At 40.5% G+C, this 19,674-nt stretch overlaps 1 protein-coding gene across 2 annotated transcripts in view; it reads right to left on the bottom strand.

Moving 5' to 3' along the window:
• Positions 1 to 19,674, bottom strand: part of LOC104684344 (circumsporozoite protein-like) — a 65,842-nt gene that overhangs the window by 34,363 nt on the left and 11,805 nt on the right. Inside the window, exon 1 of one of the 2 annotated variants that reach the window (XR_005604112.1) lies at positions 2,245 to 6,415. The exons of the other annotated variant lie outside the window; for it this stretch is intronic. The gene's annotated coding sequence lies outside the window, so the exon portion shown is untranslated. Of the gene's footprint in view, positions 1 to 2,244; positions 6,416 to 19,674 lie in introns of those variants that run through there. 2 annotated transcript variants of the gene reach the window in all.

The raw sequence follows: 19,674 nt of genomic DNA on the forward strand, positions 1-19,674 counted from the left end.
TGAGAGAAATGAACACTTTAGGAAAACAGACCCTTAAAAAGAGACTGGTTTTATCTGTAGTGTTTTTTAAATGTTCAACCATGCAAAGTCCTGCAGTTGACAAAGCCCCAGACATTTCTACTGAATAATTTTCTTAGTTATCTAATAGATAACGAATATATATTGCAAAAAATATATAATGTATTATATATTATATATAATTAATATATATTGCAAAAAAATTGGTTCATTTTTCAAATTAAAAAGCAACATTCAAAGAAAATGTAACTTTAGAAGCCTAAGAGGGCTAAGGAATAGTCTCAAGGTACTTCATGTTATGGGACAATTTGTAGCGAGGCAGTTATGTCCAGGGATGTTCACTTAAAAGCAAAATAAAGTTTTAGTCAGTATTTTTTTTTCCTTCCAGTAGCTGGGAAACAAAGCACAAAACAAATGACAAGTAAACATTCAGCCACAGGAAGCCATTAACAACAGTGGGCACCAATTAGGGCCCAGCAGGTATCCTTTACACTGCCTGGTGCTCTAGCTCCTCCTCAAATACTTTGGCATAACACTCACAAACTCAGGCTTAGGAAACAACAGGCTGTTTCATTTACTCTGCAATTTGTAGCCACATATTCCTGCTGATAGGCCCATAAACCTGTTTGTAGTCTTCTTCTGTTTCCCTTCAAGTTTGTGTCATTAGAAACTACAATTACTGTCTGTCCAAAGAGAATACTCTTCAGAAAGAAAATAAAATTGAGATACTGTGATCCTTTTCCTCTTTGTTTCTCTCTCTCACTCCTTTTCAACTTTTCTTTTCGAGGAGAATGCATAACACAATAGCTGACGTCAGGCAAATGGGCTCACTGAGAAAATATATGTGAATTCTCAGATTTTTGCAATGGGGACATTATTTTTTTCAAATCGCAAATTTTCCAGTAGAACAGAGTGAAAAGCACATTGTTCTCAAAATTAAGTCAAGGTCTTCAAGAATTAAAAAAGACCAAAAAACATGTTCTACTTCATCCAAAAACATTGCACAAAATATACAGTTTCGAAATCCTTATGTCAATTGTAAGATACTTTGTAACTGCTATCCAAGAAACCTCAATAAATTACCCAAGCCTTTTAAAGTCACTTATAGATTGTGCCTTACTTCTTCCCTGAGCAAGTACAGAATTTTATTGAAACATGACACAGAATAAGATTCTCACTTTTGCATTGAGACTGTAAGATAAAAAATAACAAAGCAGGTTGCAATCTCACAAACCAAGATTTTACCAGCTTGTAACTGTTTTTCTGAAATGAAAAAGTACTTCTGTGGCATTATGGCACTGCAAAAGGCAGAGGAAAGTCAGAGTCCAGCCCAGAGAACTGAGAGATCTTCTTAGTGAGTGTCATGATATAAAACAATATGGGTGAAACAACCCACTCAACTCCCCTAAATCAACCTTTGTCTTACAACCATCCACAGCCAGGGTGCTGTCATGTGCCATTTCTCTCATCACTGCTAGATGAAAGTTAACCCAAACATCATCAGCTGATGTTTGGTAGTTTCTTGATGCTTTTGGCATTACAAGGAAAACAAACCAAACCTGTGCTAATTCGGTGCCCTCCTGTTTCTCTTTGATTTTCCTTCATTTTTAATAATTTTTTCCACTGTTTTTTACCATTTCAATAAAATCAAAGCAAACATCAGCAAATGAGTAAGTTACTTTCCAACTGCAGTAAATGTTAAATCCCCACTGGCAAAGGTGTGCCCAGTTACCCACCTCTTTGCTCCCTCCACTGCCTCTGCTGACAGTTCTCACTGAAGCTCCCAACTCCTGCTCCTCCAGCAGCATGACAGAGTTGTGCAGCCTCTGCATACAACAGCCCCCACAACAAGCATTGAAAATCCTGTGTGACAGAGGGATAAACTCTACTACAGAGTTCCCAGAACACCTATCCAATGGGTTTTGAGGAATAACCAGATATATACTTTAAGCCTTGTGTCATGTGTCTCAGTACTGTCATACAGGTGTGGGGTATAGGAGTGTCCTTATCATGCCCAGATATTGGCAGCCTAGAACCCAGAAAGATAATTGACAGAAAACCCACAAATCCTGTGTGTATCCAGAGCTCACCTGTCCAGTGCTCTTGTCATGGGAAATGTCTAGGAACCACTGAGTTCTGCACCAGCCCTGACTCCTCACTGCTGCTGCTTTGCAGCTCAGCACTTCAAGGAGACCATGTGGCCACCAAGGTAGAGAAATTCAGTACCTGTCTTGCTCCTCTCGGCTCAGCAGGGAACGGAGAGCAGAAGACTCCACATCACTGTTTCCTGGCATGCTGGGACAGGAGCACTGTGTGACAGAAGTGAGTGAAATGATTGAGGTACTGATATTCCTCAGCAATACAGAAAATGACATATGAGGAAGCCTGAGTACAGGAAGCCAAACCAGTTTGCCCATTTCCACAGATCAAAGAACTCAATTGAGTGGACTCTGCTGATGTGCTGCTCCATGAATATATGTAAACTCAAACATTCTCCTCCATAGCTAAAAGGATACAACTGATGTGGACATTTGCAGGATTTTCAGAATGAGGTTTATTTATTCCATTTGAAATTAGCCTAGACTGGCCTTTCCCAGGTACCAAACTGCTGGGGAGTTTCACCCATTACAATGTGAGCTTTCCCCATTCCTCTGTGGGAAGGAAGAAGTTGTGCCTGTGTAACTTACCTGCATACACGCATTTCAGTTTTGTCTTGATACTTCTCAGAAAGAAATTTGGGACATAGAATAATACACCTAAATACTGATCATCTAAGTGTACACAAATCCATACACAAAACACTAGCTAACAAGAAAGGTGTTACTATTTGCACAACTGAGTGCATATATATAAGCAACCCTTTCAGCACTAAGAATATATCTTTGAAAACTACATCTTATACTCTAAGGCCAAAAGAGGTAGTGTCCCTGCTCTACAGCCACCTAGAAATCAGGTGGCTCATCCAAGCCAGTCATCTAGGCTCCTTCTGTAGTCAAGCAAGAGAGATAAGTGTCTCCAGATTGCCATTTATCCCATTCTAGGATAGGTGAGTAAAACAGGTGAGATGAATCCCTGGCATGGTATCTGCTGGGGGAGGGTGAGGAATTACTTCCTAGATTACTCCCTTAGGAGAGATACTTAACTTTTAGCAGCTAATGTTGAGAGGAATCCCATGATACAAGATTAGGGAGGATTATAAAGATTCACACACTTGTGAAAATTCCCATTATATTTAGCTTACAAAGAAAGTCAAAATATAAATTTCCCGTGCAAAAAAATCATCTTACACTCTCGATCATTCAAACTGTAGATCACTATATCTATTAGAGATTTGTGGAAGTTTTATGTGTTTTCATAAAGAAGTAAAGTTCATGCTGTTCTATTTTCCCAAGAAAATGAGGTTCACTTTCTGAATATTAAGAAACTGTTGCAAACCTGTTAGCCATTTAAATATGACAGAGATATATAAAAAACTTGAAACATTTAGTGGGAGCATGTTACCAAGTAAAGGACAGATCTGTCAGCGCTGCCGAAGAGGAAAGGTGGGAATGTGTCATCACTCCTGAGATCAGAAATGAAATTTAACCCAGAGAAGAAACTTGTTTAGCTCACTGCTTCCATTCACCTGACACCACAGTGTCAATTAGAGACAACAGTTTTTCCACATCTGCTGTTCTTCAGGAGTTCAAGGTTCCCTTTCGGTTTTGCACAACATCCATGCAAACAGTGAGAACAGCTCTTGTTAGCAGAATCTCTCCACGGTGCCTCCTGCATTACTGAAACCAGTGGCACTATTTCTTTTTCTCCATGCCAGCTAAGTATGTGCTACCATTTACTGCCTATAAATGCAGGACGTTCCACACAGGCAAATATCTCAGAACAAAAACCTGCTCAGCCCAACTGGGCACTGTTTGCAAGTTCTTTTAAACCGCTAATAGTTACATTAAATAGGGAAAAATATTTTCTGCTTTGATGAGATTCACACCTGCCATTCTTGCAAGGCTAACTCTTCAAGAAATTGAAAAATTCAGGCAATAGTAACATATATAATCTTCGGTCACAGTTTCTCCCTGCATGGAAAAAACAATGTGCTACTTCACAAGCCCTGAATAGACTAAACTCAGAAATAGGTTGAGAAAGAGGCAGACATTGCATTTACTGTTTTTCTCAGTTTATTTGCTACTGTCATCCCCTTTAGGATTTTCCCTTCTCATGTCAAGTATTTAAAAAATGAGGAGAAAGCATAAAGTCATGATTAAGTGAGCATCTGCTTAAAAGTGGCTCTAAATTCTAGAAGTCAGAGCCCAATGCCACAAAGCAGGTAAAATGTAGACGTGAGATCTGCATTTCTCTGCATTGCTGCGGCTGGGTGAAAAGATTCAGAGATATCTACCAAGACTAAATTGATATTCAGGTGTTGAAAAGCAACTGTCACAGTCACAACTGAAATGCCGGCCTACATACAGTGATTCACATGTTGTGTTCCTTTAAATGTAACTATAACCCTGTCACGCTAACAATCCCATGGAAATACAAAATGGGTGAGGAGGGGAGCTTTCATTTCCTGGTTACTTTACAACCATTTCACCTGTCTCATCCCAGAGTCTGGTGCTGCATTCCAGTAATGCAAGCACTGGGAAGGCTGGCGAGGTGTGAAAGGACCATAAAACAGAAACACCAGGAGACACCACGGAGATCATCAGGTCACACACTACAGTTTTACAGCCCCGGTTTCCAGCCACGCTAGCTCACAGACAGCCAAAGCCTGGGCTTCTGCAGGCAGTGAGAGGAGCAAAGCAGTGGCTACGCTGGACACAGCCACTTGCTTCCACTCTCCATAACCCATCTCATTTGTACATTCCCACACAGAGCAACTGTGAGATTTGAGTTCACAAAGGTGGCAAATTTGAAGCGTTAAAGCGTGTCTTTAGATCCATTGCTTCACTGCAGACGTACTTTATGGGGGTTTTCTCGTAACACCTGCTGCTATATCCAACAGAGAAACTGATGTGGGTCCTCCATTGGATCAGCATCCAGCTCTCAGTTTTCCCTGCAGTCACTTTTCCCCTCTTCCTCTTCAGTATTCTCCAAATTTTCTTCTTCTGAAGAAAGCATCTGAGAAGAATTCCAAAATTACCATCCTTTAGTCCTACACACTTTCATTTTTTAATACAGACTAGCATAACCAGGCCTACAGTCTTTAGCTTATTTTTATTTTATTTGCTCAAAATAAATAGCTGTTAAGATTAAAAATGAGTGATTATCTGCTAATATACCAATGAATTGCATACCCAAGCTAAAGATTTTAAGTCCCAATACAGTTTTACAGACTACATCAGTACAAGTGACTCAAGAGGACCAAGAGTTTCACACCTCATAAGATGCATTATGGACACATTAAGATTAATGAAACGAGCAGGATCTGGGAGCACATCTCTGTCCACATCCACATTAGCATGGCACAAAATAGAGGAAGCTGAACCTGCAGAATGAAAGTCAGTGCTGAGGACCCAGCACCCGCCCAAGTTTGTCTTACTTTGAGCTACCTCTGGAACTGTGGACCAAAACACCCACTGGCAGCTGGCACACACAGGGCAAAGCATGTCCATCCATCCATCCATCCATCCATCCTCAGCCCCACTTCATGATGTGAGCCTCCAAGTGCCAAAGGGGAGCAGCTGGAGGCTCACTTCAAAGTAGATCTGAGGTAATTAGCTCTAAAGTCTTTTGCTACATAAATATTAATAGTAGTATTTTAATGTATCTCAAGCACTTCCAGTTTAAAATGGTTGGAATAAAACAGATTTAAAGTTTGTCAGCACTTAATTAAATGTGCTTATTTTCACCACCATTGCTGTTTTCCTGCTGTATACTCAGAACACTCCAGGGCACAGCATGGCCATGCAGACATGCCCGCAAATGAACACGAGTGCCATTAGACATCTACAGGCCTTTACAACAAAAGAGCTGAGCTGAACTACTAATTTCTACAAATGTAGTCTCCCTCACAGGTAGATCTTGGGCAGAAAAAAAACTGTTGGTTTTAGTTTTTTTAATTTAATTTCCATGTATACGTTAAATCCATGTATGCAACTCACTGTGGAAAACACAGGTTAAACAAGCTTAAGATACTAGAAGAGAAAAAAACTTGAGCTGTTGCTCTTTTTTAGGCTTCGAGGCCCACATGACACAGCTGACAAAGCTACAAAAGTTCAACCATTTGTGTGTGCAGGCCCAGGTAAAGGAAGTCTGCACTTTCCAGTCCTCCATGTGCTTATTTGACATAAACTTATAATGGGAAATAATGCTGTGGAAGCCCTGAGCAATAACGTGCGAGGCACTCCTGTAAAAAGAAGCATTAACATACTTTTACAAATTGTTATGACAACTTAGTAATTGGATACAGCAACTTTTCCAGACCTATTGGCACACGAGTGTGGGAAGAGCTTGCCTGGAGGCTGCTGGTTCTGCAGGACAGTAGCTGCAGGCAATTCAGGGAACACTTTCACTGGAAGCTACAGGTCAGGAAAATAAAGGGGAAAAATACTTTGGAAAAAAAAATCTTGAAGAACAAAATCTAAAAATAGACTTCGATGGTTTGAACAAGATAAAGCTGTTGGAAACTGTTTGAACTGTTAAATTAGATTTATTTAAAGAACATAACTGGTTTGATTTTAAAAGCACTTCAACTTCCTTTACCAAATGAAGTTTTTCTTAACTCTCAAGCTTCAACAGAATTTCCTAATTTTTTAAAATGATTCCTAACAGTTCATGAGGCACATTTGAGGCTAGGCACCAGAAAGAAACATTGCATGCAAGGATCTATCCTATTCCTTCCACACCTGCAACTCTCAGCTCCCACTTAAACTAAACATGGAATTTTAAACTTGTACAAACCTCTTATTTCAGTTTAATAGTGACTTATAATTATTCATTTTACATCCACTTCTTACTGACATAAGCTAAACAAATGGAATTCTAAATTACAATGACTGTTAAAGTCAAGGTTTTTCCACTGCAATATCCAGGTCAGTATAAAACCAACCCAAGTTTGAGGTAATTTTGTAGTATACATAAAGCCCTAAAGTACTCAGAAACAAGTATCCTCCTATTGTTCATATAAATAAAACAAAATGTGTAACACAGAGCAGCCTTTGTAGCCCTTTCTTAATAAGATTTTGATAAAATACAAGGGAAAATACTCTCTGCTCAACATTTCCCTAACCCTCACCTATAAAGAAAAAAAAAGCCACAGATGGGTCAATACTTTTCGAATTGATTGATACCTTACACAAGACAAAATTATGTATATGTCATGATTAAAGCAATTCTCTCCCAATGGTGACTGTGTCACTCCAAAAATAATTCAATGCAGTATTCCCCTGTTAAGTATGGAGAAAAGTGTTTCCTTTAGAAGAGGAAATTCTCTTAAGGAAGTTGTTTTAAACTAAATAAAAGTTCAGGATGAAGCCAGCAAAAGGTGTGAAGGATTTCTCTTTGATTTCCCAGCTTGTGTATTTGGGCTCAGACACAGACTACATTTTATGCACATATTAATAGGATGCTAATAAGCCTACAACTCCACTTTGACAGGGACCTGTAGAGACAACCCGATATGTGGCACCAGATATAATAGCTGTCTTAAGCAGGAGATTTATTTCCCTCTCCCACAGGGGGTAAATCAGACCACATATTTTTTAATTACAAGTTCAAATGAAAATGTCATGCAAAGTTAGGCTGTTATTTTTGTTGTAATGTTTCTCAGTTAAAGTTAAACCTTCAAAAGACCGAAATAGAATCCAAGCCTTTGAGACTTACTAGGAGCAGGTTTTGCTCTTCACTGGTAACCCTACATGCAAAATGAGGCCACTCATTTGCAAACCCTCGTAAATTACTAGGTCATGAAAACAATCCTGGTACCAAAAGCACAGAAATTGGCAGCATTTATTTAAACAGCTTGCTGTACCCCATAGAAAACTTGGAGAGAGGTTCTATCTAGCTGTAAACTGCAGAGATATTTTGAAGTTAAATCTTTTAAAAACAATGCTGAAAAATTTATAAAAGTGATACAACGAATAATAAAAAGTATTAGGCAAGAATAATCTCAACCATGTATTTATCCTAATTTGTATTTACCATTAAACAAATAATCCAGAAATTACACCTAGTATATCTAATGCCACATCCTAAAAATTAATTTAACCACACACTCAAGAAAGGCTTCCATATACCTTCTCCCCCAAACAAATTTTGTTTTCACCATTTCAGCTAGGGGATTTTTTCATATTTCTTGAACAACAAAAATAAATTAGGACAAATTTTTCATCATCAGACACTAAAAAAGGCCTTTTGCTTGAACAGCACATGCAAAATGGAATTTTAAAAAATTAAAAAACCAACAACTAAAAAAACCCCACAATGCACAAGTGATTTTCATTTTAATTCGAAATAAAAATTCTGGAAAAGTGGGATTGTTCTTCGCCTGTTGACACAGAAGCTTCTCCCTTTTATTAACTGTTGCTTTGATGAAACTTAAAAAAATTGTAACAAGAAGTTTTGTTGCTGTTTTAAAAAATTTTATATGGGTTGAGCATTTTACATTTAAAAAAAAATATATAGATAGATACAGATAGATATTTTTCAATATATTTATATTTTCACTCTGGTCAATTGACCAGCATGTATGTATACAGCTACTAGCAGAATTGTGTCAAATATCTTCTCCTATCCTGGGAAGATTCTTATCTTCAAAATTATTTCTGTCAGTTTAAGGGTCTACTGACAATGACTTCAGCAGTCAACAAAAAAAATGGACAATTGTCACTCATCAGTTGCTCTTATCTGTCAGCTTGAAGAAATTCTTGTGGCCTTTCTATTTTTAATGTGAAATAAATTAGTATAGTTCTGAAATTACAGAGTAGATTATTAATTTAAAAGTTGACTAAATGGGACTCCCCTTCCCTTTACTGTCATTTGTACACAGGGAGTTTCATCTGTTCACTTGACCTTCTCCTCAAGAGGATGAAAAGAGCAGAAGCAAAGTGCCACCCAAAGATGTCTCATGCCTGCATTGCAAATGGTTCAAAATGTCCTCGTGTCCGTGCAACTGACTTCAAAGGGCTCTCATAAAAGTAATCCAGGTCATTCTGAAATGAGGCACCTGCGCTGCTCCAAGGGGGCTGGCTGTTCCTCACTCACACAACTGCAGCCACCATGGCACAACAGTGTGCACAAAGATGTTCATCTATAAATCTCACCTGCTCACATGATCTCTGCTCTGGACATGAGTCTCTCACCCCCTCTCAAAGCTGGAAATCCAGCCTTGAGAAGACAGGTAGGAAGGTTCAGAGCTTCAGGCACCAGATTCTCGTACAGAGGGAGGAGGTCTAGGGGACCGTCACAGTGTCTTGAAGGCTGTGCCCTGATGCTTGTGTATCCAGCTACAGTGACACTGAAAAAATAGCAACTTTTATTACCTCTTGCAAATCTATTTTAGTTTCCTAGCCGCAGGACCTAAAGATGCAGAGCCAAAAGAGGAACATTTAAATCTTCACAAAGAGGACAAACCATAAACCAGAGCTCAATCTATTTATTGTTATGTGGCCTGCACATAGATACATGCACATAAACATGCTGCTGTAACACAGAAAACACATATAAATTAGCTGCTGTCGCATTCTGTACTGCAGGCTGTGAGATGTGAAGGGCACATGTGCATGCAGTCCTTGGGCAGCTGTCCTGCATCACTTCAGGTGCCGTTCAGACAATGCTCCAAAGCCATTTTGTCTTCCTGGTTCAAGCACTATCCTTGAAATCCATACAGCATTTATGACACTCTGCCTAAGAGCTTCCTACATGTGTAAAATCAAGCCAGCTTTCTTCCAGTGGCTTACCAAACATTCATGTCAACCTTGACAGGCTCAGTTCAAATTCTGACGTGTAGCAGCTGCTAACAATCACTTTAGCAGTAACTGAATCCACTGAATGCTTTTTGGGAAGGGTCTAAGATATCTGAACTATTAGGAAACGTGCATTATCTGTAGGTGATGGCCAACCCTGCAATCAAAACTGAAATGACAGCACTTCTGTGCAAACACAAGTTAATTTTGATCATTGCTTTCAGGGCACCAAATATCAGAATGGTTACAACAATTCCGTTATGGAAATTTGAGAAACCTCCTCAGGGACACTGTGTGTATCCTACCATCAGTAGCCTGAACCGGAGTCCTGCTCTGCAGCCTCTCACCAGTTTTGACGCCTAAGCAAGACATCTTCACCATCATCTTCCTCCCTCCATCAGCCCACTCAGGACTGGTTTGTAGAGCAGGAGAACCCTCTCAGCATAAACCACATACAAAGCCCACCTCAAGGTAATAAAAACCCATCACTTTTAGGAAGATGAGATGCTGATTTACCCTGAGATCAACATGATGAAGTCAGCAAGGAAACTAACCTTGGCATATTCACTTCACAGCACCTCAGGACAATGCAAGTTGGCTAACTGTTCATTTTCCAAATCATTTTCCAGCAGTGGAAACAAAGTTTAGCATCCCAGAAGAAGAATCTCAAAGGGTCTGGGAGCAGTACTGGCAACTGTAATTTCTTTCTAGGATAAAGAATAAATAAATAAAAAAGAAAGAAGAAAGAAAGAAAGAAGAAAAAAAAAAAAAAAAAAAAAAAAAAAAGAAAGGAAACCCCAAGATACAACAACTTAGCTTGTTTGATCTGGGGCTATTTAGGTTTACAACAGTAATCTTGCTTTCACCTGCATCATGGAAGTACATTTTTCCCTTGTCAGAGTAGTGGATAAGTGAAACCCACAAATGTAATTTCTTTTTCTGTGACAACCATTCACATTTCAATCTAGCATTCAAACAGAAAACCAAATCCTAAATCTATTCAATTGTCTTACTATATCCCACAGATGTTAAACATGTTTTACTGACCACTGTAAGGCTGCCAGTGAGAGGCAATGAACTTTCTCTCTCTTGCCCTACACTGACTGTCTTTCCTTTGATTTTTCAATTCTCCCTCTGTCAGGACTAGGCTTGTCTGAAGACAGGAGCAGCAACAGACATCCTGTGAACTGGGGAAAAGCAAAGCATAAGAGAGATCAGACAACATAACTGAAGAATTGTATATCTGTTTTGGTTTGCTTAATTTTTTTTTTTTCAGAGTCCTCAGGCTGTAAGGTGGTTTGACCCTGGTTGGAGACCAGATGCCTACAAAAGCCACTCTATCACTTTCCTCCTCTACTGGACAGGGTAGAGAAAATACAGCAATGGGTCAAAATAAAGACACGTAGAGATTCTCCCACTGTCATGGAAAAACAGACTTGTTTGGGGAAATGAGTTAAACTTTTTTACCAGTCAGATCAGAGTAGGATAATGACAGATAGAACCAAATCTTAAAAACACCTTTCCCCCACCCCCCTATTCTTCCTGGGCTTAACTTTACTCCTGGTTGGGGAGTGGGGGCTGTGGTCAGTTCATCACATGTTGTTTCTTCCAATTCTTCCTCCTTATGGGGAGGGCCCCTCACACTGTTCCCCTGCTCCAGCATGGTCCCTTCCACAGGACACAGTCCTCCACTAACTCCTCCAAGGTAAGCCCTTCTCATGGGCGGCAGTTCTTCATGAACTGCTTCAGCATGGATCCATGGCACAGTCCTTCAGGAACAGGCTGCTCCAGCATGGGTCCTCCACTTAGTAAAGCTCCAGATCATGTGGATACAAAGGGGGAACTCAGACTGCTGATGGCTCTGTTTCAGCCTGTCAAAGACCCAACACACAAATAATGCTGCAGCATTACAAGCAATAGCAGAGCACCACACTTCCAGCACAGGGAATGCCCCTCACCTCCTCCACTAGGGCAGTTCAGCTCTTACCTACTTCTTTGCAGTGCTTGGGCACCTGTGAGCCCCCCAGACTACTGTGCCACTGTGCTCCCAGTACAAGATTATTTGGACAGAATAACTCCCCAATACAAAATACAAGCACCTGCCCACAATGAGATCATTGAGATCACCACAAAAGTGCTGTCACAGAAGTGTAGCTGTGCCATTAAAACATGAGTCCCACACCACATGGGCTACTACAAGAAGCCAGGCTGCTGAAGGCTGCTGCCAGGATGAGTCAACCCTCAAGAGTCAGCCAACACAGGCTGAAGAGTTTACCTGAGGTAAATGTAAACACTTGTGCCAAGATATGATCCATTAATGGATGATAAGCCATAGGACTACCTTCATGTTTCTTCCCCTTCTTTCCGAACTGACTTGCAAGGATTTTCCAGAAATTGGTCTGTTTTTTCATCTATGTTTCAGTATATTGCCTACATAGTTTATGTACCGGAAAAATTGTTCTTATTCTTTAAAAACAGTCTCCAATTCAAGTAACAGCACACAGCTTGATTAACTCTTTCATCTATAGACACTATGGAGTTAAACTGAATTTTCAACTAAAGACAAAGAGGAGGAAGCAAGAATAAGAACATAATAATATATTGCATACATTTAGCTATGTTATACTCCACAGAGAAACATCTTTTAGCAGATGTTTATAGCAATTGTTCAGACTATCCCACACCATATCCAAGTAAGTTTTCAAAGGAGAAGATGTAAGATACGGAATGAAAGGTACAGAAACTTAAAGAAACACATACAAACAATAACCAAACCAACTAAAAGAACACCCCCCACCCCACCCCCCCCCCAAAAAAAAGGCAAAAACCCAAAAAACCAACCAACCAACAAAAAAACCAACAACACAGCAAGACTGATATTTGGGTTAGGTTTTCTTGGTTTTGTTTTGGTTTTTTTTAATAACAGTGTTGAAAGCAACAAAAACCACCCCAAATCCCTCCCACCAAACAAAATCTAATAATAAATGTAATGTAATCTTCAAGCCAAACTCTTGGCAGGGCACTCAGGATTGCTGAGTTTGGATACTACAGTATCCAAAAGCTTTGCCTGAGGATGTTCACTGAGTTTGCTCACACTGTGCAACCTTTTTGTTGTTGCTCCCACTGTGCAAACTTTTTGTTGTATATTCCCTCAAATATTGAGACCAAAATTCTCGGAAAGAAAAAAAGAAAAGACTGTAATGGCTTCGGACACCTAGTTAAGCAGCTTGTTTCCGAAAAGTGCTGATGACCCAGGAGCTCCCATTCACTTCAAAGTGTGGGATCTGGGAATGTTGGTTGCTTTAAGATTTATGGTCTCTCTACATCCTAAATGAGAGATTCAAGAAATTACAACGAGTAGCTCATCTCCATTAAAATTAGAAAGAAGTGCTAGACTGATTTGTGGCATCTGTTCCAGAGACCAACACGTTCATGTCTTCACTGACCCTGCTGGAGGAATAAATAGTGTAAAGAAAGGAGGATACTCCAGGGAAAGCTTTGCTAAGAGGCAGTGGGGCACCTCACCACAAAATCCTCATGCTGACTGAAGCCTCAGCACATGAGAGAGCGGAGAGGATGAGAAGTCTCTCTGCCTGCAGACTAGTTATTAGTAAAGGAACAGAATTCAGCTCACAGCTCTGACTATATTCCTGTCAGCGAGCCAGCTTACCAACATTGTGTAAAAACATAATCACAAGCAGGCCAATAACAGTCCAAGACAGCATGTGGAAATCCATAGCTAAACAAAATAACACCATCAGGAGCAAAAACTTTGATTCAAATACGGGGAAGAATTCTTACCATGTAGCAAAGCTGTTGTACAGCCAAGCTGACAGACCAAACCTACAAAACTTGTACAAAATCTCCTAACATTTAGATATTGATACCCACAGGGATTTTGGGGACTGGCAAGTCACCAAACTAAATGTGTTACTTCACTCTAGGCAGGATTGTTCCCCAGTGTTTCCTGAAAATATGGCAAAACCCAAGAAAGTTTTGGAAGGCTTTCTCCTCTTCTGAGGGGGGGGGGGGAAAAAAAAAGAATAGCAACTGCAAAGGGTAGAGTCCATAAAAGGATGTCACTGTTAGCAACCTGAGTGACAGACAGGAAGGAGATTTCCACAATTGGCATTTGGTGAATTGCAAGCTATAAAAACTGTTTGGAGATTGCTGGGTTGTCTGCAGTTTCTGGGGACAGCAATTTAATTCTGTCTGTTACTAAAAGATCCTATTTTATTTATATTATTTATTTGGGAATTTCTGCATATACCAAAGTAAAACAAGAAAACAAAACAAATCACATTTCTTACTAGGTTTTTTCAGTGACTGTATAACTAGAAAAGTGGGTTTAATATCTCAGGTTTTGCACCTATCATTGGAAAAAACAATTTCTCTTGTAGTTACTGTTACAAACAGCCTTCCTTTCACCTGATTTATTTTGTTTTTATTGTGCATTTTGTGCAGTCATTCTTTTCTGCTTTTAAACCTTCAAGTTACTATGATAATGCATGAATTATTGAAAAGTATATGCATCTATGCTGAAGTTGCACCTTAGTAGTCCTAGCCCTCAGTACCAAGTGGTCTGTTGTAGCTGAATTGGAGAAAGAAAATCCTTTCCTGCACCAAGAAAGTTCTCAGAGGAAAATATAAATAAAATCTTTCTGAGAAAAAATTTCTTCTTGTAATTCAAAGAATTTCATACATAAATATTGGCTACCCCCTTTTCCAACATCCTCCCGCTCCTCAACTTCACACTTTTTTCTCCTTTTGCTGTTCAAGATTTTCGGTGATGCTAAAACCAGAGATTGAGATCTGAATTCTCTGCTTTTGAACTTCCTTATTCAGCAAGTCCCAGGACCATAAACAGCATTTCTCTGCCTGTAGAGATCCTATTACATTTTAAGGTGGCACTTGAGTGGATGGGTGAAAGGGGAAGTCTCGCTAACTAATTTACACTTGGCAGATTTTTTTTTGTTGTTGTTAAAAACGTGTATTTTTCATCTTTTAAATATATATATATTTATTTATATCTCCATCTTGGATAGGTGGAAAATAAAAGGAAAAGCTAAAGGAGCTCAAGCTGTTTAGCAAGTTGAAACTGTTTAAATAATAAGCCCTTTGAAATGTCATTTCACATACATGTTTTATTGTGTTTATCTTTAAAACGGAAGAGACAGACTAGTCTTTGATATACACCTAAGAAATCTATCTGCATTATACAGTTAAATGAATTTAATTAATGCAACAAAGAAGACGATGCTTAACTTTCCTCAGAGTGCTAGGGACCAGTTAGGGGCACAAACATACTAACACTTCTATTTGATGCAAGTATGGGTTGGCTAAATTGGCAACTGAGACATTTAGGGCACAGAGCAATGAATGTGAGCAAAACCACCTTTTACAGAATACTTCACAAGTATCATAAAGTACAGGGCAGTAGTAACTGCTTGAAGCAAATGTCCACAGCAGTGGTGGCTTTTTTCCTGGGGAAAGGAGAAGGCAACAGCAGATTTAGTCCAAGGACCCTTTTCCTTCCCCAGCTTCTGGAAGCCTCTTTTCTCTAAGCTCATCTTAAACGGACCTGGGAGGGAGGCGTGTAGTTTTTAGCTGCTGGCATATGCACACCAATATCTGCACAATTTCCACCCCCAGACTACAAGCGCAGGAATGCAGGATTTGCCAGCTGTTGGCAACTGGCAACTCCTGAAGAGCCCCAGTAGATGGCAACGTTGACCTGAGTGTCCTTGGGCCCCCTGCCTGCCCGGGCCCTGCTGTCCGCGCAGGGGCTTTGGGAGAGGCTTGTTTCCATATAATGCCCGAGCCCCCGGGAGTTTGGATGCCTTAATGCACAGAGAAGACATTTCTGCTGCAGAATATGCCAAACAGTGATGTATGGCCAGAGATACAGTAAAAGGAGGAAAAGAAAAGCCATAAGATCCAACCTTCTGAAAGAAAAGTACATTCAAACTACCAGTGGAATTGTAGAATCATAGAATGGTCCGGGTTGGGAGGGACCTTTAAAGGTCACTTTGTCCAAGCCCACTGCTATGAGGAGGGATGTCTTCAACTAGCCCAGGTTGCTCAGAGTCCAGTCCAGCCTGACCTGGAATGTTTCCAGGGATGGGACATCCACCACTTCTCTGGGCAATATGTTCCAGTGTTTCACCACCCTCTTTGTAAAAGAATTCCTCCTATATCTAATCTAAATTGACCCTCCTTCAGTTTGCAACCATTGGCCCATGTCCATCTCAACAGGCTCTGCTAACAAGTTTGAACACAAGGTGTCTTTCCAGCTGTGTACAATTACTGTCTCTGGCACCACAGAATTACAGCTGTCACACTAGTGCATGCACTGTCCTGCAAGTGACATGATGGTTCCTGAAGTAAAAACAAACCTCTTTCAGTTATCAGGAAGGCATGAGCTGAGACCCAGCTGCATCAAACTGCACCCTAATGCAGAAAACACTAGAGCAGTAAGAAAATATTGAGAGTATCCCACAACAGTGCCTACAAAAGCTTTTTTGAAAAGAGTCTTCCAACATAGCACATATTTTCATATGCCATTATGCAAATACTGTTGAATATCACCCCTCTAATGTCTAGGCTAACCAGGGTGGACTCCCATTTGATGCACAAGGGAATACTCTATACTGAAAATTGCCAAAGAACTCCTTGCCCGCCTCCCTGTACAGACTCTCTCCCCTGGTAGCTGATGAAAACAACAGGCACTGCAGCACAGTGACAGCAAAACACCACACCTAAAAATCTAATTTCCCTTGGTATGTGGGAGGTTTTTTTGAAGACCGCTTTCAGCATTTTAGGCTATATAATCAAGTTTTGCTCTTGCCCACACAGACAAAAACAAAGAATAAAATTAAACAAATTCATGAAAGATGCCTGTAGAGTAACCACAACTGTGTCAGGATCCATTCTCTTACCAGTTAAACCAAGGTGCTCCACCAATACAGAAACTCTATTGGGTACTAAAAAGGGAACACCAGCCCTTGGGCAACTGAATGATTTCCTTGCGACTTGATCATAAGTCCTGAAATTCAGTGCTGTCTGTTACCAGGTAGCCTTCCATAAGGACATTACCTGATCCATTGGGGCCTGTTTCATCACGTCTTCTTCATCTTCCTCAGTAAATGCTGGTTTGACATTTATCCTCTCTGCCATCTTTGATAGTCCCCTTCTGTGGTTATTCTGTACTCAGATAAATTGGTGCCAAAAAAGAGAAGCTGTGCAATTGTGGCAATGGATACTTTCTGGGTTGTCTTTGCCAATGTATCATTCAAACTAAGAATGAAGCTAGAATATGGCTGGCCATCACACACTTACCCACACTACATATAAACACTTAAACACCAAGAACATGCATCTGGTTCTCAGACATCTCCAGTAAACTGGAGTGGAAGTTGTGCATCCTTACTGACAAGTTAACACTCAGCAGACACAATCTTCTGCTGTAGAAAACATAACTGGACAGCCAAAATCCTACAGGCTGCACCAGCAAACCACAAAAATGTCATAAACAACCTATAAACCCTTCTGAAATGCAAGGTTTCTTGTTCCATGTGTGATGCAATTAATGTATCAGGAACATCCATAGCAGGTATGCAGCTGTGACTCGTGACCTGCAGGACACGGACAAACCTGGAGGTCTGGAGGGATGGCCTGTGGCAGAACAACGGCTCTGGTGGCTCACAGGTGTGCAAGACTTGCTCAAAGTTTAGATACAAAGAAGCAAACTATATCAATTGGTTGAGTGTCTCTTGCACGTTTAAAAACACCCAGAATTTTATTGGGATATCAAAGAATCAAAGCAATTCGTACGAGTACAGACCAAAAAAACCCACGAACAAACAAAAGAAACCCACAGAGTTTTTTAAAAAGTTTCATTAATGTCTCACTAAAATTAGACTACTCTGGAAGAGCTGCACTGCCTGACAGAAGAAGGTATCTGTCAGACCCTCTCTAAGCTTTAGGAAATGGCAGGTATTCCAGGCAAGAAAAACATGCAGGTTCAGGATAAGCACCTGAAGTGCTCTGATTTTCGAGGTCTGGGTTGGAATGGGTTTTTAGTGGCAGCAACATAAAACAGACCAGCTCTTTGTCCTGCACTGGCCCATGACCTCAGATCTGGCTTGAGGAACTAAAGTATTCATGTACCAGATACAGAAAAATCTTATGTTATTTATCATATTCTATCTGCAACATGTTGGGGTTTTTTGGTTTATTCTAGACTATCAAATGCTCAGCATCCAACTCTGACTAAGCCTGATACCTTTCTGGGCTCACCAAGTTTCTAAGTGCCATTCCAAGAAACAGACCTTACAGAAAGCATCCTCTCAATCCAAATCATACAAGCCATAGCTCTTGTGGTGATGCTTCTGAGGTGGCACAAGCTCCCTCACCAGAGGTCAAGAGGCAACACAGAACAGTTAACACACACATTCACTTGCCCCTACCAAGTGCTATTTGAGATGAAGTCTGACCACATCTTTCTTGTTTGCAGGAGACCAATAACTGCAAAAAAAATAGTTGCCATCTCACAGAAATACCTGGCATTACTGACGTTATTCCTGCATGACATCACTTTTCCCTCTCTTTGTAGTACAATTTGTTGCTATGAAATCTCAAGAATGCCAGTGATTGATTTTGAAAGTCAGTGAATATCTAATGTGTATCTAATAAGCAGCAAAATGAGACAGATGTGACAACAAGCAAAACGACAGTACAATAAAAATGACTGATACATAAAAAGAAGCTTGGTTTTGTTAAAAGAAAAAAACACAACAAAACACAAGCATAAAGTGCCACTACTTCCTCCTCCAGCTTGGTTGTAAAATCCATCTCACTGGTTAAACACCAAAGCACTGCTCAGGAGGCACATTGCTCGCAGTGGGAAGAATCCTGCTTTCATTGCAAGTAATCCTTTGCTACCAAGGACACGAGCAAACATGCATTAATCTGGTGGTTCCCACCTGCAGAAAGGCCTGCAGGCACTCGCTGTGTGGAGAACAGTGGAAGGCAGCCTTGGCACCCACCTGGCAGCCCTCACCCTCCAACTATGAGGCAGCAACATTGCCTGGGGCAAAGAACCACAGCAATAATACCTTATGGCACTGACAGTGTTTTGTAAGTGAGAGGGCTAAAGAGAGAATCTTAAAATCAGTAGCAGTAATGGCACCCATGCCAGTTCTCCTCTCATTGTTAAATCCAACATTTGAAGGATCCTGAGCAGAGAAACAAAGCAAACCTTTACAATTCTGTCAAAAGCAGCAGGGGGAAAAGGCTCTGATTATGCTTTGGTTTCAGATGAATGTGCACCCGACGTACCAGCAAACAGCACAGCGCTCTCCCGCCTCAGAGAGGACAAGGCTGACAGATGGTGCAGGTGCTCGTGTTCTCTAGGGGCAAGATGATGCTACTGAGAATTGTGTCTGCAGTGCAAGATTTATAAGAGAGAAATGGAACCATGCCACAGACTGAGGTATTTTGTTGTTATGCCATGTCCCTAAGCTCCTGTCTACTCCTCTTCACATCAACCTTATTTTTCTATTTCCCCCTCCCCCGCTCCATCTTGCAGCAGCTCCCTGGTGACATCCCATTTGCCTCTTTCCACAGAGAGTTTCCCAGCAGCACCACTCTGAGACAATTCAGTAAGCTCCCTGGAGCTGAGCTCACAGCTTTAGTCCACAGTGAACACACAGAACAGACATACAGATAAGCCTAGGTGAAGAGGCATTATTGTGAG

The sequence above is a fragment of the Corvus cornix genome, chromosome 3 (assembly GCF_000738735.6).
Source record: "Corvus cornix cornix isolate S_Up_H32 chromosome 3, ASM73873v5, whole genome shotgun sequence".
Classification (NCBI taxonomy): domain Eukaryota; kingdom Metazoa; phylum Chordata; class Aves; order Passeriformes; family Corvidae; genus Corvus; species Corvus cornix.